The sequence below is a fragment of the Gossypium hirsutum genome, chromosome D02, assembly GCF_007990345.1.
Source record: "Gossypium hirsutum isolate 1008001.06 chromosome D02, Gossypium_hirsutum_v2.1, whole genome shotgun sequence".
Taxonomy (NCBI): Eukaryota; Viridiplantae; Streptophyta; class Magnoliopsida; order Malvales; family Malvaceae; genus Gossypium; species Gossypium hirsutum.
The window spans coordinates 31,124,176-31,142,820 of NC_053438.1; the positions used below are offsets into that span (position 1 = coordinate 31,124,176).

The 18,645-nt window shown below is 33.3% G+C and overlaps 1 non-coding gene across 1 annotated transcript; it reads right to left on the bottom strand.

Moving 5' to 3' along the window:
• Positions 1-18,174: 18,174 nt before the first annotated feature.
• On the bottom strand, positions 18,175-18,280 carry LOC121214929 (small nucleolar RNA R71). Its single transcript, XR_005910666.1, has one exon. It is a non-coding gene; the product is annotated as a small nucleolar RNA R71 (small nucleolar RNA).
• Positions 18,281-18,645: the final 365 nt, after the last annotated feature.

Here is an 18,645-nt window from a genome sequence, read left to right on the forward strand (position 1 = left end):
ATTTGGCTAGGCTTGGTTGTAGAGAAATTTGCATGAATTTTATTTTACGAGCCTAGGGACTAAATTATAAAGAAGTCAAATGTATAGGGGTAAAAGGGTAATTTTTCCATAATATGAATTTTGGATTAAATTGAATGGGTTGAGAATTAAATTAGTTAAATTTGATTATTTAGATCAAGAAAAACCATGTTCAGAATTAGATCGAGGCAAAGATAAAGCGGTAGATTGATCAGTAGATTTAATCCATACAAATTCGAGGTAAGTTCGTATGTTAATAAGCACTAAATTATATGTGTTTTAAATGCTTTATTATTATAATTGTGAAGATACAAATCCACGAAAATGTTCGACGGAGTATCGGCGATGTAGATATCTCGGTTGAACCTTAGGAATAGATAGGATACAAATGACATGTCATTAAGGGTTACCGTGTTTTGGGTGCTGGTCTTGTACGTCCTACTGGTGGCTGAGTTTCTGGCATGTGTTGCGGTTACTTTACAGCTTGTGTGAGCAGCACCGTGTAGCTACGTCTTGACTGACAGCTTGTACGAGCAGACCCAGTGATAGCCCAAGATTGAGCATCTATATGAGATAGGGACAGAGGTGGCTTTGACCATGTATTGGTTTGGAAGTTGTCGGAGATCGCGTCGCATTATCAAAATCTCATTTTGGTATTTTGGACTTTGTATATCTTGGTTAAATGACATGTATAGGTGTTTTGGCTAATGTAGCCTATATGTTTTGTGGTGTTTTGGCCATTTATTTTGGCTTGAATATGGTATGTGTTTGGTTATGTAAATATGTATAAATAACCTTATGGTATGTGATGTATAGTTGCTTGGTGAATGCCTTATTTGTGTATTGGTATTATGGGTACCAAATGGTTGAATTTGAGATGTGGCATGCATTAAAAGTTAGGCACAATGTTTCACATATGAGTTTGACCATTTAGGTATATTTTGAAAGTGTGATTGGTATGTTTTAAAGTGGTTAATGAATGTGTTGATGGATATCATGTTGTATGTGTGAATATTACATGTTATAAACTTTATATTGGTTGGTTTTGAATGCTTAGTTATGCCATGGTTGTATGTGCATTGTTGAGCTTAGGTTGGTACCACATTGGGTGAGATACATGCCTATTTTTGTCCACACGGGCAGAGATACGGGCATGTGTCTCAGCCGTGTGTGACACACGGCCAAGTGACACGGCCGTGTGTCCCCTGATACTTCTATAGAAATCAAGTCAATAGCTTCACACGGCCTAGTACACGGACGTGTGGCTTGGCCATGTGGAACAAGTTAGTATACCCTCCAGTTTTAACATGACCTAGCACACGGCCTAACACACAGACGTGTAAGGCCATTTCAAAGGGTATACGGCCTAGCACATGGGCATGTGGTCTAGCCGTGTGACCCAAGTCAGTGAGTTACACGGGCTAGGACACAGGCAGGGATAGGGTCGTGTGTCCCTATTTCGAATACCCAAACGGCTTGAGACACGGGCGTGTCACTTGGCCGTGTGAGACACACGACCTGACCATACGGCCGTGTGTCCCCTGTACTTTGAAAATTTTCCATGTTTTTTTTAAATTCCTTAAGTACTAGGTTTAGTCCCGAACCACTTTTAATGACTATTTAGGGCCTCAAGGGCTCGTATTAGGGACTATATGAATGAATTTGAATGACTTTTTGTTTGGAATGAGAAATGAATATGAAATGTATAATTGTTTGAGTTATAAGTCCGGTAATGCCCCGTAACCCTGTTCCGGCGTCGAATACGAGTTAGGGGTGTTAAAATTCTGTTATTTTTCCTTTCCAACGAGCACTTATTGCTGATTTATTAGCAAGTTTTTCATTTCCAATCCAATTTATAATTAATACCCTTTTAATTTTTAAATTTACACAATTACCCCAAACTTTTACAATTTTTTGCAATTTAATCCCTTAATTAGTTAATTCATCAAATTAACTAATTTTCTCAAATAAATAATCTATCCAAATATTCTAGGCCTTCAAACAGCCCCTAAAAAACCTAAAATATACTATCAAACCCTAGTATTTTGACATTTTCACAATTTAATCCTAAAATCAAGATTTAACAAAAATCTCTTTACAAATTCATCAAATAGCATAATAAAGACTCCAAATACATAATATTCATAAAAAAATTCAATATTCATTAATGAAAACTTCCAAAATTTTTAACAGAATAAAAAACGAACGTACAGGCTAGCTGGACCTAGTTACAATGATCTCAAAAACATAAAAATTATAAGAAACGGGTAAGAATTGAACTCACATGCATAGAAAAAGAAGAAAAGAACTTAGAGCTTCCTCCTATGGTGGTTTCGACCAAAATGATGAAGAAAATGAATAGGAAACTTAAATTTCCAATTTTTTTTGTTTTAAATTTCCAATTTGTTTTGTTTTAATTTCAAATAAATCACAATTTTGCCATTATAGTTACCTTATTTTGTTATTTTCTATTAACATGATGTCCCACTATATTATTTAGGGCATAATTATTACCTAAGTCCTTCCTCAAACATTAATTAAACAATTTCATCACTTATTTTGCTTTAATTTGCAACTTTTACACCTTTTTCAATTTAGTCTCTTACTTTAATTAACTATCTAAACGTTAATATTTCTAAACCAAATTTTAATACGACTATAATGACTATAAATATTCTAAAAATAATATTTATGAGTCGACACGACGAAATTTGTGATCCTGAAACCACTGTTCTGTCACCATTAAAAACCGGGCTGTTACAACTCTCCCCCTAGGAAATTTTGTCCTTGAAATTGTTACCTGAGAATAAATTCGGATATTGTAGTTTCATTGCTTCCTCGGTTTCCCAGGTAGCTTCTTCTAAACCATGATGATGCCATAAAACTTTTACTAACATGACTCATTTATTCCGCAGTTCTTTGACTTCCCGATCTAAAATTTTCACCGGTTCCTCCGAATACTTCAAATCTGACTGTAGCTCAATCTCACAATGACGAATCACATGTGAAGGATCAGATCTGTACTATCTCAGCATCGATATGTGGAACACATTATGGATTTTCTCTAGTTCAGAGGGCAAAGCTAATCTATAAGCTATAAGGCCGATTCTTTCAATAATTTCATACGGTTCGATAAATCTCGGACTCAGCTTTCCTTTCATGTTGAATCGTAACACTTTCTTCCACGGAGAAACTTTTAAGCATACCCGATCACCAATAGCAAATTCTATATGTTTCTTTTTAGATCCGCATACGATTTCTGACGATCACATGCAGCTTTCAAACTATCCCGAATAATTTGAACTCTGTCTTCTATTTCTCGGATCAAATCAAGTCCCACCATTTTAGATTCACTCAATTCTGACCAATACAATGGTGTTTTGCACTTTTTCCATAAACAGCTTCAAACAGATCCATGTTTATACTTGCTTGATAACTGTTATTATATGCGAATTCAACTAATGATAGATAATTCTCCCAACTAACTTCAAATTCGAGTTTACAACATCTCAACATATCTTCTAGAATTTGAATCCCTCGTTCTGATTGCCCATCAGTCAGAGGATGAAATGCTGTGCTGAAATTAGGCTTAGTGCCTAGAGCCTCATGAAGTTTGCTCCAAAATCTCTAAGTAAATCTCATATCTCGATCTAAAATAATAGATTTCGGAACTCCGTGTAGTCTCACAATCTCATATACATATAGTTCCGCTAATTTCTCAAGTGTAAAGTCTGTTCTGACTGAAATAAAATGTGCCGATTTAGTCAATCTGTTAATAATCACCCAGATCGAATCTTTCTTTCTTGGAGTTATAGGTAAACCAGATACGAAATCCATCGTGACACGCTCCCACTTTCATTCAGGAATCATAACAGGTTGTAGTAAACCTGATGGTACCTAATGTTCTGCTTTCACCTGCTGACAAATCAAACATTTAGCTACAAATTCACAAATTTCTTGTTTCATACCCAGCCACTAGTACATCTGTTTCAAGTCACAATACATCTTTGTACTACCCGGATGAATAGAATACGTACTACTATGAGCTTCAGAAAGAATATCATGTTTCAATTCTAGATTATTTGGAACACAAATTCTACCACAATAACGCAATATATCACTATCATCAATAATGTACTCCAAACTCAAATTATCTTGAATCAACTATCGTTTCACCATCAACCTTGAATCTTCGTCTTCCAATTCTAGAATTTATTGTAGAAACAGGGTTTCGTTCTCAACTTTTCTAATACAGAACCATCTTCATTAAGAGCTAAATGAGCGTTCAATGCTCCAAGTGCAAAAAATGACGACTTTCGACTAAATGCATCCACAACTACATTAGCCTTTCCCGGATGATAATTAATAACCAAATCGTAATCTTTCAGTAACTCTAACCACCGTCTCTATCTTAAATTTAATTTTTTTGAGTCATCAAATATTTTAAACTTTTTTTATCTGTAAATAGGTGACATTTATCACCGTACAAATAATGTCTCCAAATCTTCAAAGCAAAAACAATCGTGGCCAACTCGAGATCATGAGTAGGATAATTATTTTCATGCGACTTTAACTGTCGAGAAGTATAAGCTACTACTTTCCCTGTCTGCATAAGCACACAACCCAAACTGTTGAAAGATACATCATTATAGACAACATACGCTACTCCAAATTCAGGCTGAGTCAACACTGGAGCTTCTATCAACATGTTATTCAACTGATCAAAACTCTGTTGGCACTTATTGGACCAAACAAACTCAACATTTTTCTGTAATAATTTGGTCATTGGTGAAGCAATAATTGAAAATTTTTTAACAAAAATTTGATAGTAACCTACTAAACTTGGAAAACTTCGCACTTCTGAAACATTTTTCGAAGTCTTCCAATTCATCACAACAAAAACTTCACTCGGATCAACTCGAATCCTATCAGCTGATATTATGTAACCTAAAAATCCAACCTCATGAAGCCAGAATTCACATTTACTAAATTTTGCGTACAAATGTTTTTCTCTCAAAGTTTGTAGTATGATTCTCAGATGTTGAGCATGCTCGAATTCTATCTTGGAATAGATCAATCTATCATCAATAAACACAACAACGAATCTATCCAAATGAGGTTAAAAAACTCGATTCATTAAATCCATAAAAGCAAAAGGGGCAGTAGTTAAACCAAATGGAATTACCAGACACTCATAATGACCGTAACGAGTTCTAAAGCAGTCTTCGACACATCACAGTCTTTAACATTCAATTGATAATACCCGAATCTAAGATCTATCTTCGAGAACACTGTGGCACCTTTCAATTGATCAAACAAATTGTCGATACATGGAAAAAGGTATTTATTTTTTATCGTGACTCTGTTCAACTATTTGTAGTCTATACAAAATCTCAAAGAGTTGTCGTTCTTTTTTACAAACAAAACAAGTGCATCCCAAGGAGACACGCTCAGTCGAATAAACCATTGGTCTAATAACTCTTGCAACTATGCTTTCAATTCTTTTAGTTTAGCTGGTGTCATACGGTACGGTGATATTAATACCAGTGCAATTCCAAGAACCAAATCAATCACAAACTCAACTTCACGATCAAGAGGTATACTGAACAACTCTTCAGGAAATACATCAGTGAACTCACTAACAACTGGTAATTGATCTAACTTCAATTCTGAATCTCTGGTATCAAGAATATATGCTAGAAATGCTTTGCAACCTTTTCGTATCAATCTCTAAGCAATAAAAGCTGAAATAATTCTAACAACATCTTTCAAACTCTCAGAGTCAACTAAAATCATCTCTCCTGTCTGGCATTTCAAATCAATCCATTTCTATCTATAGTTTACCACATCATCCCGGAAAGATAACCAATCCATACCTAAAATAACATCAAATTCCTGAAAGGGTAACAATATCAAATCAGTAGGGAATTCACAGCCCCTAACTTTCAGTGGACAATTATGACAAACTAAGTTAACTATCACACTTTGACCTAGTGGATTAGTAACTTCAATATCATATTCAGTAGATTCAACAGGTAACTTCTTTTTCATTACTAATGCAGTGCAAATATAAGAATGAGCCGACCCAGAGTCAATGCATACACAATAATATCAAAGAGATAAAATATACCAGCAATCACATTTGGAGCAGTAGCTTCCTTCCTGGCTCGAATGGCGTAGGTGCGAGCAAGTGCTCTAGCCTCTAACGGAACGTCAGTGTCTTTCATTCCCGTACGAGTAGTCCTGGTAGTACTGTTCTAGCCCGGACATCTACTTTTCTGAGAGGTAGACATTTGTTTTTCTTTCTGATCTTCATCCTCTTTTGGTGATTTAGGACAATTCTTAATAAAATGATCAGTCGATCCACATCTATAATAGGCTCCCGATTTACCTCTACACTTGCCAAGATGATATTTCCCATAATATCTACAATTAGGCTTCGGAGCATTTCGTACACTACCCACACTATTAGTTGTTCTAGTAGGTACTCTGAAATCATGTTGAATCATCTTGTTTTTGTTCGGATGCTCAGACACTGAGGTAGCTCGGCTAAAATCATCTTTAGTCTTCTTTGCCGGTGATGCAGAAAATTACTTGGAAGAACCTCTCTTGTGAAATTCTCGAATCCGTCTATCCCGTTGTATCTTACGGTTGTACACTTTTTCCATTTTCTGTGCACGATCAGACAAGACAACAAATTCTCGTATTTCATTACCTCCAATCATCATCCGGATTTTATCATTCAGGCCACTGCAAACCGGATACACATTTCTTCTTCAATAGGCATAATTTCTCGGGTAAATTTACTGAGATACACAAATTCTCTCTCGTATTCAACTGCCAATCTATTTCCCTGACGTAACTCAAGAAATTTTCTCTTTTTCTTGTCCAAATACCTTTTCCCGACATATTTATTTTTAAACTTGGTCTGAAAGAATTCTCAAGAAATTTTCTCCCTCAGTACCACAGCTACTATCATTGACCACCAACTATACGTTTCCTCTTTTAATAACGAAACATTACATCAAAGAAAGTCATCATGAGAGCAAGCCATTTCTTCCAAAACCCGTAATATATTTTGAAGCCAGTACTCAACTTTAACCGAATCATCTTATGATTTGCCCCGAAATTCTTCAGCACCACACTTTATAAGTTTCTTAATCGGAATACGTCTATTAGGTTCAATCACTGAAGGAGGTAGAGGTGCAACCGGAGGTACAACAGGTGGTACAATAACGGCTGGAAGTTGCTGAGCCAGATTTTTCACTTGCATAAACTCGTTGAACTACTGGTTCATATACCCAAAGAACATATTTTTAAGTTTATGTTCATATTTTTAAGTTTATGTTCCTGAGCCAGAGGAATCAGGACATTACTACTTGTCTCATGATCAGAAGTCAGAACATTACTGTTAACCTTATCATTGTCAGCACGATCAGATCCATCTGACATCTTTACAATCTATAAGAAAACGAAGGTTAGATCGGATCAAACACATCACACTATCGTAGATTTATATGGCATGTAATTCTAAACATTTCACACGCTACGTTTAGTCTGAGAATTGACTAAACTGTAGCTTTGATACCACTAAATGTAACACCCCTAACCCGTATCTGTCACCAAAACAGGGTTATAGGGCATTATTAGACTACAGAATAGTAAACCATTCAATTCATACATCAATGCAAATGTAATCTAATTACATTCAAATACTTTCATAATGTCCCTTAATCGAGCCTTCGAGTCCCTAAAAAATACTTTGAAACTAGTCTGGGACTAAATCAAAAAAATTTGGAAATTTTAGGAAAAAATTAAAAAATTTTAACTGCAAGGGTCACACGGCCGTGTGGCCAATCACACGGCTGAGACACACGCCCGTGTCTCGGGTCATGTGGACATTCAAAAGAGGGACACGGCCGTGCCCCAATCGATGTTTATGTCTGTGTAACTTACTAACTTGGGTCACACAGTCAAGCCACACGCCCATGTGCCAGGCCGTGTACCCTTCGAAATGACCTCACACGCCTATGTATTAGGTCGTGTAATAGCCTGAGTTGTATGCATTAACCTACAGGGGACACACGGCCGTGTCGCATGGCCGTGTGTCACACAGCTAAGACACACGACCGTGTCTCAGGTCGTGTGGCCTCAAAATGAACTTTAAAACACAAGTTTACCATTTCAAGATTTCTTAAACTTCAAGAAACTCAAATACCAAACCAAAACGACAATAATTGAGCCATAAACACGTCAAACCAACCTAAATAGTGTCTAACCAATGTACCCTCATTGGTACCACAAGTATATAACCTTTTCACAACAAAATAAACATCAATACAATTCATCAACTCTTTCATACAATACCTAATCAATATACCTAACAAAGTTATCACAATCACCACAATTCAAATACATATATATATCACACATACTAGCATCACAATTATACCTCATTCTCATACCATTATGTAAGTTGGTTATATATACAAAATATCATTCATAATATTTACATAAGCCAAAAATTGACCAAAACTGCACAAAAGACTATACATGCCATATAATCCGATTAAACATTTCAAAAACTACTGAGATAAACTAAATAGTGTTACTTGAGTGTCGATCCGATTGTCCAACCTTTCGAAAATCTACAATGACATTAAACAACACAAGTAAGCTTAATGAAGCTTAGTAATTTTGATGAGTTAAACAAAAATCTTACCGAACTAAATATAATAAATCAAATAATAAAAATCATCCAAAAGAGCTCCCTATCATTCACAACTTCAATCGATAAATACATCCGTATTCAAATCAATACAAAAAGAAATAACATGTCTTTCAAATTCATTAAATAAATCACCTTAACGAGATTTTCCATTTGAAGAATGACTTACGGGTAAGAGTACATCATCAACAGAAGCTCATAAGAGCTAGTCCTCCCGAATACGCCAACGGAAGCTCGTAAGAGCTAAACAGAAGCTCGTAAGAGCTAATCCACCCAAATCACGCCAAACAGAAAGTGTAACATGAGAGTTCACAAAAAATTCTAAACCTCATTTTACTTGGGTAAAATGCCGATATCTCCCTCCAATACCATCTCCACTCCAAACCCTCGTCATACACCAAATCATGAATGTACTCAAATCCCGCATTCAATTCAAACTGAATATCCAATTCAATATTATAATTCAAACAATAATTCATTTCCAAAAATAGAATATATACAAAATACCAATCATCAATTGTTACAAATGTTAAACTTTAACCATACAAACTTACCTGGATTGAATTGTAGTAATTGTAGAAGTTTAGGGACTATTCCACTATTTTCCCTTTTCCACGAGTATCAACAGGATCTTGATCTAAAATATAGTATTACTCATTTAGTAGCATATATTTCATTTCCAATCCATTTTACAAATAATACCCTTTTATTTTTCAAATTTGAATAATTACCCTAAACTTTTATAATTTTTTGCAATTTAATCCCTCAATTAGTTAATTCATCAAATTAACTAATTTTATCAAATCAATAATTTATCCAAATATTTTAGGCCCTCAAACAACCCCTAATAAACATAAATTAACTATCAAACTCTAATATTTTGACATTTTCATAATTTAATCCTAAAATCAATATTTAATAAAAATCTCTTTACAGATTCATCAAATAGCATAATAAAGACTTCGAATACATCATATTCATCAAAAAATTCAATATTCATCAATATAAACTTCCAAAATTATTAACAGAATCAAAAACGATGGTACGGGCTAGCTGGACCTAGTTGCAACGATTTCAAAAACATAAAATTTACAAGAAACAGGTAAGAATTGAACTCACATGCATAGAAAATGAAGAAAACAAACTTATAGCTTCCTCCTATGGTGGTTTCAGCCAAAATGATGAAGAAAATGAATAGGAAACTTAAATTTCCAATTTGTTTTGTTTTAATTTCAAATAATGTACAATTTTACCATTACAATTACCTTATTTTGTTATTTTCTATTAACATGCCGTCCCACTAATTATTTGGGGCATAATTATTACCCAATTCCTTCCTCAAACATTAATTAAAAAATTTCATCACTTATTTGCTTTAATTTGTAACTTTTTCATCTTTTTTAATTTAGTCACTTTCTTTAATTAACTATCTAAACGTTAATATTTCTAAACCAAATTTTAATACGACTATAATGACTCTATAAATATTCTAAAAATAATATTTATGAGTCAACACGATGAAATTTGTGGTCCCAAAACCACTGTTCTGTCACCACTGAAAATTGGGTTGTTACATTTTGCGGAAGAATGGGTGTTCCTTTTTCTATTTTTATTTCTTTCCTTTTTTTACTCACTTTGTTTTTTTTCTAAATTCGAGATTTTCTTGCTTGGCTTTTTAGCCTTCACAAACTTTTTCTTTGATTTATTTTTTAACTTTTTAACATACACACAAGTTTACAAGAATCTTATACTCACTATACCATACTATCCATTAGGTTAACAATCAATTTTTTTTCTTTAATTTGAAAACTCCATGATGTATCTATCTAACCCTCAATATCAATGGCCAAACGTCTAAATTTGTACCAGAACCAAAAATAAAAAGATCAATATTATGCATTAGGCTGACGATTTCATTTGAGGTTCATCAAGAAAATGGAATTAGGCTAAAAAATTAGGTACTAGGGAATTTATACATAGGGTCGGCTTTTTGGCTCTGTTGGTGACCAAACAACGCCTTAGGTCATCCCTAAGTGTATTAGTTCATGGAATCAATTAAATAAATTTTAACAATCTAACAACTTATAATTCAAACAAACATATATGCTTTTTATGTACTTATTTGTCATTTGGTATACTTAACACCCTTTCACCTATTTACAATGTAACATAGTAAACTAATTAGTTTAACATTAAACAACCTAAAATAAATTACTATCGAACTAAATTTACAGTTTATATGCAATCCTATTTACATGCTCCTAGCCAATCACTTGTATTTCTACATACTCGAGCACACACAAGCACATCAAAATTAATTTAATTATTGAAACAATAACAAAAATAACAAAAACTAACAAATTTTGAAATTTTTTGAAAATTCTATGTTACCCTTCACACTTTATTTGGCACATTGTCCCTAATGTGCACCTCGAAAGATAAGAAAAGAGACTACCTAGTTTAAGCGTTGAAGTTCTTCGAATATAGTCGAGTGAGCCTGCTCGTGCCAATTTAGCTCCATATTGTAGTGCTGCCTAATGTATGGTATTCCTACACAGAAAAAAATGTGTTTTTTCTAATTACCTAATTAAAATTAAAATTAAACCATAAATAAAAATTAATTTTTTAAAAGCATTCAAAAAATATATATAGGGGCCATTCGGGTTGCGCAGAAGTCGTGACATCAAACTTCGAATGCTCCAAGATTTTGATTTGTAATTTCGTGTTGTGACACAGTGATACGTTGTTATGACACTAACCCTAATTTCAAAATATTTTAGTTCGGAAATGTGGTGTCACAATTTCAGGGTTCGATGTCACAACACGACCCTCATTTTACCATTTCTCATATTTGTGGGTGTGTCGATCCCTTCCATTTGTGAAATTTTGACTTTTCATTCGTTCATTTCCCCCCTTTTCACGAACTTAGTAACCCCTAAAATTATATAAAAATAAAAAAATAACCCAAATAATAAAAAAATTACTTAAATGAAAATTTAAAATTAACAAAAAAATGAGAAGTCCTTTTTCTTGATTAGGATGATCCTTATCGCCACCGGAGAAGAAATTCTGACTGGTCCTCGACACTTTGATTCTTCTTTTTTTCCTCCATCGAGATATATAAATGAGCACCCTCAGTCGATTCCAATGATTTCACCTTATCTTCAACCGGTCCGACATCCTCATTACAAGCCACTTAATGCCAAATCTGAACTAACCCCAAATTATTTTCTAGGGTATTATTACCTCGAGAAGTTTCACCTCAATGTTGTGTGAGGATCAATCAACTCGAGTTTTTCCATCATCATCGAATGAGAATGAGATGAACTCGTAAACTTCTTCGATTGACGTTTCCTCTACTATGGCCAAAAGGCATGTCGGCTCGTTGACACCTTCACTCAGAATCAATTTAAGCTCCAAGTTAGTAGTTAATGTTACATCTAATTCTACATCTACTATTACATCTATGACTAAATTAATTGGCTCAGAGACTTCTTCGGTTAAGTTAAATTATTTCTTGTCTTCGATTCCTAACTCTTATTGACTCTCATAATCTAATTTTGGATGGTTGATTGTGATACCATATGTCTCATAAGAAAAGTTGGGGGCACCATGTATGACTTCTTCCAATGGGGTCTCTACTTTTGCTTGCCTTGAAGCAATTCTTCTAATCGGTCCAACTGTTTTTGGATTCCTTCTAGATTAGTTTGTAATGCATCCAACTCAGGAGGGAATGTGGATGAATACTCTCCACCCTTCAATCATGACTCCGCTGGTTCGTTGAAACTTCGTTTGTCTGACATGATCTTTGATTGCTATTATGTTGCTTATACAAATACTAGTATACATCATCATCCCTGATTAACTCTAATTTTTGCTAGACTAAATGTCTAGGCATATCGAATTCTCCATCATAACTCCATCAGTTTGTCGAAACTTCGTTCATCAAACTTAATGCTTCGTTAATGTTCTTATACAATGATTTTGTACAATCTGGTTCAGGATGGTTAATCGCAATACAAGGGTCTTCACGATCGAAGTTAGGAACATCATACACGACCTCATCCAATGGGGTTTGTTGTAACTTCATCATGAGAAATCTTTGGTTCTCCTCGATGCAATTGATAATAAAGATAAAAATAAAAATTAGCACGCTATCTAATTTAATTAAATTAGATAAAAATTTATTTAAATAAATAAAAATAAAAAATAAATAAAGATAAAAATTAGCACGCTATCTAACTCAATTATCTTTTGACTACTATTATTTTACAAAGCAATCAATCTAATAATAATTTTCACCGTCACAATCCCAGTCAACAGTGCCAACAACTTGACTTCCTCAAAACATGCGAAAGTTTAGAGTAAAAATCGTGCAAATAATATATATAAAATTAAGTGTGGTATCTGCAAGCGAATAGGTCAAATTGTAATATATATTTGTGTTACAACACAACACTAGTAAGTATTCTAAGGATCGTACCCAAGGGATTATAGATTTGGAGAAATTTATTATTAAATTAATTACAAAAAATAATTACTAATCTAATTAAGTCTCAAATTAGTTGTGTTGATGCAAAATTAAAATATTAATTAAACTAATAAAATTAATTAAACTAAAATTTCGACAAAAAATAATTAACCTAAAACAACCTAATGAAATTTCTCATTCTTAGTGCCAACATTGCGAGGTGTTTTGACCAAATATTTTTATGCTAAAAATTATATATATATATGAGGGTGTAGGGATTTGAATTTTGGACCTAATTGGAATTTCTTTAAGTTCCTATCAACTAGACCAAATATCTTACTTGAACATGAACTAACCAAAATTAAATAAAGATATGGGGTGTGACAACAGGAAAGTCCACTTGGGACTATCAAATGTGGAAGTATACTAATGACAAGTTAAGAAAGAGATAGTCCGCTAGGAACTATCTACTATTGGGAGCATCTTGGAAAAAAAGGTTTGAAGTGGGAAAGTCCTATGGGGCTATCTTGTAAGTACAAGTCTACAAACAAAGAGGGATGTTTATCAATCAACCAAATTTCATATTCAAGACTCCAAATGGGGATGTTAGAATGGGTCTTCTTTTAAGGAATGGTCTATGCAAGGGTTATGTAACGACCCGAAACTCAGCGATGTTGAAAAATATGGTTTCAAAATTTCATTTACGTAAATTAGACTTGTAAATATTTATATTAGAAGCGAATTGAATTTTGGTTAGGTAATTTCATTGAATTAGTGCTTAATTTAAGTATAGGGACTAAATTGCATAAGTGGTAAAAATGCATATTGTTAAAGAATTATAATTAGAACTTAAAATACAGAGTTAAAATAAAAAATATATACATTAATTTACATCACATGCCGGTTAATGAATTATATATGTATGTTATATTATAAAACATTGAATGAGTAAACAAATAAATTATAAAACATAAATAATTAAAACAAATAAAACTTAGTTAGTGGAAATAAAAACATTATTAGTTTTCTTTTTACAAACTGAAACCAAAGGTAGGGAAATGGAAAGGAGAATGCAGGGCTAAGGACTCGAGATTTTAAACTTAAATTTGGTTAGTGCAATTTAGTCATTTTCTTATAATTTTTATGTTTTCGAAATCTCAGTATCTCGAGCAAGCTGACCCATGTTTTATTTTTTGTTATTGTTAAAATTTGATAATGTTACTTTAGTTGAATTTTTAAATTTTTAGGGACATATTTGATAGATTTTTGGGGTTAAAAGTGAAAAAAGACTAAATTGTAAAGTTAATTGACCATTTTTTATAATAGGGACTAAAATACACAAATTTTGAATTTAGTGGTAGAAATGTGGAATAGATATTTAAATTAGGCCTAGAGTGAGAAATGTCTACTCCACATTTCTACCACTAAATTCAAAATTTGGAAGTTTTGTTAGTCCTAATTTTAAGGACTAAATTGAATAAGATGCATAAGTTGCATAATTTAGTAATTGAATGTGAAATTGATTGTTTATTGATAAAATACTTTGTTTTTTTAATCCGTAGCTAACGTCGACCCAAATTTCTCGAAAAAGAAGGGAAAAGACAAAGTCGTCAGCAAATAGCTCGAAGTTTACAGTTTGTGTTTCTATAATTCGAACTAACTTGTAATTACTGCATATTAATTAGTTTAAGCATGGTAAGAATATAAAGTGAGATTCCTTATTCAATTGAGGTGATTTGGATTGATTTGAATCGATTGAAGTTTATAAGGACTAAATTGAATATATGTGAAAAATGTGAATGTTTATATAAATATGAAATTGAATATATGTTGAGATAATTGATGCTACCATTTGTTTGGGTAAATGAATTCGTGATAAAAATGATTGTAAATTGAGATATTAAATGATGATAAGTTGAGTAAAAAATCCCCTATTAATTGTTTGAGAAAAGTCAGATATAGTTGGCATGCCATGAGATAAGAAGAGTTGAGGGTTACTTTGACTACGATTCAATGAGGCACTAGGTGCCAATTTACTTTAGTTATGTCAATGAGACATTGGTTGTCAATGTATTATAGTGTTGGGTGCAACTATTTGCTTCAAATTTATCCGATGAGGCACTGGGTGCCAAACTGGTGTGTTGGTTGAATCTGTGTATCTGTCCGAGTATGAATCGTGTGAATAGAGAATTCAAATATAAAGATTATGATTGAATGGAAGGAAACTTATGAGATGTAAATTTTTTGATATTGAAGATGGCAAATAGAAATGGAATGTGAAATGAATTAAGCAATTGTGAATTGAGTTGGAACATGGATAGATTATGTTGATTGAAATTAGGTATTGGAAATGGAAATTGAAATGGAATATGCCATATGTGAGTTGTCATATTTCATTGTTAGTATGATGTGTTATATATGAATAATTGTGGAAATATTATTGCATTAGAGTTCAAAGCATGGATAAAAATAAATCAAGTAGGATGGAGAAATATATTTGCGTTTCTTTAACTTGTTTCCTTTGTAATTTATTGAACTAATCTTTGTAAATATAAATAATTGTAAATTTTTTAAATTTCTATCAAAAGTTATATTTTAGGCAACTTTCCCTAGTGTCAATGCTCTGATCCAATCTCATGGATCAAGCCGAATCACGTACAATTTATCTTTCTTGCATGTTTATTTCTTGTTTTTAGTTTTAGCTTATTTTCAATTTTTATTTTGGATAGTTTGTTTGAGGACAAGAAAAGACTTAAGTGTAGGGGTATTAGACCTACCGTCAAATATAGTTGTCAGTTCAGGTCAATTCCTCATTTAAAGAGCTTGTTTTCTAAGCACTTTAGGATTTTAACTTACATTTTCAGTAATTAGGCCTTAGGATAGAAAGTTAAATAAAATAAATTTTTTTAACATATTTTGTAAGTGTTGTGACCTAATTGGCCGACACAGGCCTTAGGTTGTGCTAATTAATTCAATTGAGTGTGTAGGACGAAGATATAAAGGCCCAATTGACATAGAAGCAAAGGTCGAGTGATGCACAAGCTGCACAAGCTTCTCAAGATGTCAAAGCACCAAAATGAATGGCACAAGGAAATATTTGCATGTTGTGTCAAGCCACGCAAGGGGTGTGGCATGACACAAGGCCCGCGTTCTGCCCAAGCTGATCGGGATTATTTTCGTTTGCACAATCAAACTTACACGAAAACCAAGAACATGCACAAGACCTAATTTGGGCTACCAACACCTCTATAAAAAAGATATTAGAGATTGAATGTAACTAAGTCGTCTAAGATGCCTTCAAAAATCCTCATAGTTTAGAAGTAGTTGTAGTTTATTTTCTTTTGGCTTTTCATAACTTTCTTATTTGTCTTCTTGAGTCAGATTTGATTTAAGAACTTTTTTAGTTAATTCAAGTATTCAGTTTATATTTTCATTTTCATTCATTTTATTTCTTTATTCCAATCGAGAGATTTATTACTTTATTCCCCATTCAATATTCAATCCACGATTATTCAAATCTCTTTTCTTCTCCAAATCAATCATGTGAAAAACATGATTTATTCAATTGAAGTTGAGATTATGAATAACATGAGTGACTAAATCCCTTAAGGGAGATTAACGAGTGGATAAGAATATGATTAAGGGAGGATTTGGGGTTTCTCAAGAAGGATTTTGTATAAATTATGTGTTTTTAAACCGTTAGGCTTGAAACCCTAATAAGTTATCATAGGCTAGACGAGGCAGAAGATAAGTCAAACCGAGTAAATCGTAATTTATCCGGGTTGAGAAAGTGAGGTCGAGAGATAAGCGAGTATCAACCAATTGATTAATTAATTAGAGGATGAGAGGTAACAATTAGTTAATCGATTACTAATTCACTCTAAAACCCTAATTCGAAGTTAGTTACAAACCCTGAAGCAAGTTAATCTTCCTGATTGGTTTATCGATTTATTTCGTTTGTTTATTTTTCTTATTTCTTTATTTATTTCTTTTTATTTCTTTTATTCCTTTTATTTATTTTATGGTTTATCGTAATATAGAAAATAATTACTACTACTTAGACTTATTGTTGTAAAAAAATTCATTATTTATTCCATCCTCCTTTAGGTACGATCCTCGGAATACTTCCAAGGTTTTTCATTGTACTAAAATATATTACAATTTGACTCGTGCACTTGCGGACACCTCTATTCTCAATTATTATATTTTTGGTGTTATATTTATTCTATAAACAATAGTGCGTTTATAGGCTGTCAAGTTGTTGGGGTCGCTGTTGGGAAGGTTTTGGCAATAAAGTTTGAAAATAATTTGTTTACAATTAAGATAAATAGGAAAGTTAAAACCTATAGATACAATTTTTATTTTTTTACTTATTTTTATCTTTATTTTTTAATTTCTTTTCAGGTCATTTATGACCCAAAGCTCTAGCACTCCAATTGAACCTTACCCAAGTCCATAGCAAATATTTAGGCGTAATCATCCCGCACTGAAACGATCCACCAGAGCTTATAAATTTACCCCAAGAAAATCTGTTTTTCAAAGAGCCACAAGAAAAACAAGGAAATAATCGGGTAGACGCCCCAATGGTTCAATAGATGTTGAGTGAGTACGCCTTACCAACCTAAGACATGGTGCGAGGAAGCATTGAACGGCCAGCTATTAGCACTAATAATTTCGAGATAAAAACAGCCACCATCCAGATGATCCAAAAGACGCTGCAGTTCAAAGGAAACATGGTTGACGATCCAAACTAGCACTTAAAGTGGTTTCTTTAACTATGCGACAACTTCAAATACAACAGAGTATCCGACGACTCTATACGTCTATGGCTATTCCTATTTTCATTATGCGACAACGCAACCGATTGGTTACTCATTAGAACCGGGTTCCATTACAACATAGAATGATTTAGTAGAAAAATTTCCTCATAAAATTTTCCCAATTAGTCAAACCATTCAACTTCAACGAGAAATAACTAATTTTAAACAATATGAAGCTGAAACCCTTCATGAGGCGTGGGAGTGTTTCAAGACGATGCTAAAGAAGTGCCCACACCACGAACTACAAGCATAAATCCAAATATTTTTCAATGGTGTTGACAGACATATTAGATCTAACCTAGATGGAGTATTCGATGAAACTCTCATGTTCCATACGTACGAACGAGCTTATAAAATCATCGAAGATATGACTATGAATTCATACATGTGGCCTAATGAACGATTTATGTACCAATTAAAGCCTCCAACGGCAAAAGCGGTGAACAAAGAAAGAGAAGAGGAAAGATTTGAATAAACCTTAGAAAAGCTTAATCATTTGGAGATGCCAGTCTAGCCAACGGGAATAGAGCCACACTCGAAAAGCCAACAGGAGGAAGTAAGCTATGTAAATAATAGGGGTCGTGATCCCTATTCAAATAATTATAATC